Source organism: Sapajus apella, unplaced genomic scaffold, assembly GCF_009761245.1.
Source record: "Sapajus apella isolate SASKATOON/1434 unplaced genomic scaffold, GSC_monkey_1.0 scaffold107, whole genome shotgun sequence".
NCBI classification, from domain to species: domain Eukaryota; kingdom Metazoa; phylum Chordata; class Mammalia; order Primates; family Cebidae; genus Sapajus; species Sapajus apella.
The window spans coordinates 847,590-850,793 of record NW_022437047.1 but is presented as its reverse complement, the minus strand read 5'-3'; the positions used below and the strand labels follow the sequence as shown (position 1 = coordinate 850,793).

Here is a 3,204-nt window from a genome sequence, read left to right as displayed (position 1 = left end):
ATCCAAGCGCTTTGGGAGGCTGAGGCTGGTGGATCACTTGAGATCAGGAGTTCAAGACCTGCCTGACCAACATGGTGAAACCCCATCTTTACTAAAAATACAAAAATTAGCAGGTGTGGTGGCAGGTGCCTATAATCCAGCTATTCCGGAGGCTGAGGCAGGAGAATTGCTTGAACCCAGGAGGAGGAGTTTGCAGCGAGTCGAGATTATGCCACTGCACTCCAGCATGGGCGACACAGAGAGACTCCACCTCCAAAAAAGAAAAACTCCTCAGCAATAGGAATTCATCTTTAAAGTGTTTCTCCAATAGTAAGTTTCCATCACTCCCCTGGACTTCCTTGGGACTGGCCCAGGCTGTGCACTCTCTCTGCTACCTGGTGGGACACTTGCTCCCTTGCCAACACCAGCTGTTATAACTTCATTACATGCATGTGTATTTATCAGTTTGACCGGAAAAAATGTCATCTATTTTATTTATTAATTTATTTTGAGAGAGGGCCTTGCTCTGTCACCCAGACTGGAGTGCAGTGGCGCAATCTCAGCCCACTAACAACCTCCACCTCCTGGCCTCAAGCCATCCTCCCACCTCAGCCTCCTGAGTAGCTGGGACTACAGGCACATGCCACCATGCCTGGCTAATTTTTGAATTTTTAGTAGAGCAGGGTTTTGCTATGTTGCCCGGGCTGGTGTTGAACTCCTGAGCTCAAGTGATCCGCCCACCTCAACCTCCCAAAGCGCTGGGATTACAGATGTTAGCCACCGTGTCTGGCCCTATCTATTTTAATTTTTACTTCTTTGTTTACTCCTGAGGTTCAACTTTTGTTGGCTATTTTTCTTTTTCCATGCGTTGCCTATCCTTAGAACACAACCAGGAGAACAGGTGTGTTCACTTGGCGTTCTCAGCCCCACAGGTGTGTCAGACCTCATTGCCCGGTTTTTAATAACTTGCATTGTTTTTGGCACCAAGTGTATTAATCAGAGTTTCTGGTAACAAGAAGTAGAAACCAAATCTGGTTAATGAAGTGGAAAAGCTTTGTTTTGTCATGTTTTTGGAAACATATCAGGCAGCTCACAGAACCATCATAAAGGCCGGAAACCCAGGATGAGAAAAAGAACAAAAACCAAGGGTTACTGGCAGCAGAGACCAGCGGGATCCCACCCCAGGCGTGGTCTGGTTAGGACCCTCGCTTCCATGCCAGGGGACCTGGTGCCGCCTCCGCCTCCACTGCCCGAGTAACATTCTCCCGTTTTCCTTAGCAGGAGCATCCAATGGGCCCCATTTGCCACCAGGGAGCAGGAATGGGGACAGTGACGATCTATCATTCCTGTCTGGGGGAGGCCTTCACATAGTGGAGGAAGGGGGATTTAGATGCTGTGCTGTCCAAAAGATGCTGACCACCAAGTTTATGAACTACTTAACAGGGTGCAAAGAATCTTCCTCTCCATAAATAGAGCTATCAGTGGCCACCACGTGTTGGATGTTGCTATGTAGAAGGCACTCAGCTCAGCATATGACATGCTACATCATTAGCTCTTTTTTTTTTTTAACCAGGAACACGTGCACTTTATTGAACGCTTTTGTAGAAAAGCGTGTGAGGATAAAGGGCTGTTATGGGACTCAGTTGGGGGCAGGGCGAGGAATGGAAGGTGGAGTCGTGGGAAACAGGTCACGGGCAGTCCCTGGGCTGGATGATTCCTCTTGATCTATTGATAGACTTGCAAGATGAGTACTGGGATGATAATCAGCAGAATGGTCATCATGATGCCCAAAATCAGGGCCCAGACGTTCAGGCACTTCGCAGTGGAAGCATACACCTGGGCCCTGGTCAGGTCACCAACCATCTTCCTGTCCCTAGACTTCACGGAGTAGGCGAATGCTATGAAGCCCAGGCAGCAGGAGTTCATGAAGAAGGTGTCGAACAGGGACCAGATGACATGGTCGGGCATGGAGGTCTTGCTGCAGATGTGGATCACGGTAGCTGTCAGGGGAGCAGGGTTGTGAGGCGCCCCCAGCACAGCCACCTCATGCTCCTCCTTCAGCATCTCACAGTTGGGGGGACAGTCAGTGTTGGTGGAAGTGAAGAATGTTTGGACAATGTGGTTCATGGTGTCCAGGGAAGACCAGCTGTGGTCAGGTTGCTGGGATAGGTCTCAGTGGGCCCGCCCTTTCCCCACCAGTTTCGATCTCTCCCATTAGCTCTTCTAATAGTCCTCTAAGGTTGGTGTTACTCTGTTTTGTAAATAAGAAAACCAAGCCCTGAGTGATTCTATCACTTTCCCCAGGCACACAGTAAATGTCAGAGCCAAAATGCAAACCCTGCTCCGTCTGACTCTAAAATCACACCCTAAGGGGACTCTCCCGGTGGCTGGTTTGACAATCACAGTATCCCCTACCCACCCACCCGTCCCCCAGGAGTTGCCAGAGGCCACCAGAATACAGCCCCACTAGATTCATTCTATCAGGACCTTTGGATTATCTTCAAGATCCCAGGAGGGCTCCAAACACAAGGGCTCTCCTGATCGACACAAGGAAGACGCTTTGGTGATGTGTTTTCTGCATGTTCCCTGTTTCAGCCAGCATGTCAAGAAAATGTGTATTTAAAAAGATATTTTAGGCCAGGAGTGGTGGCTCATGCCTGTAATCCCAACACTTTAGGAGGTCGAGGCAGATAGATCGCTTGAGGTCAGGAGTTTGAAACCAGCCTGGCCAACATGGAGAAACCCCATCTCTACTAAAAAAATACAAAAATCAGCCAGCCATGGTGGCGTGCGCCTATAGTCCCAGCTACTTGGGAGGCTGAGGCAGAAGGATAGCTCGAACCCGGGAGGTGGAGGTTTCAGTGAGTCGAGATCACACTGCTGCACTCCAGCCTGATTGGCAGAGTGAGACTCCCTTTCAAAAAAAAAGATATTTTAGCCGGGCGCGGTGGCTCAAGCCTGTAATCCCAGCACTTTGGGAGGCCGAGGCGGGTGGATCACGAGGTCAAGAGATCAAGACCATCCTGGTCAACATGGTGAAACTCTCTCTCTACTAAAACTACAAAAAAATTAGCTGGGCATGGTGGCGCGTGCCTGTAATCCCAGCTACTCAGGAGGCTGAGGCAGGAGAATTGCCTGAACCCAGGAGGCGGAGGTTGCGGTGAGCCGAGATCGCACCATTGCACTCCAGCCTGGGTAACATGAGTGAAACTCCATCTCAAAAAA

At 49.8% G+C, this 3,204-nt stretch overlaps 1 pseudogene; it reads right to left on the bottom strand.

The window, feature by feature from the left end:
* Positions 1-1,697: 1,697 nt before the first annotated feature.
* On the bottom strand, positions 1,698-2,119 carry LOC116537162 (annotated as a pseudogene).
* Positions 2,120-3,204: the final 1,085 nt, after the last annotated feature.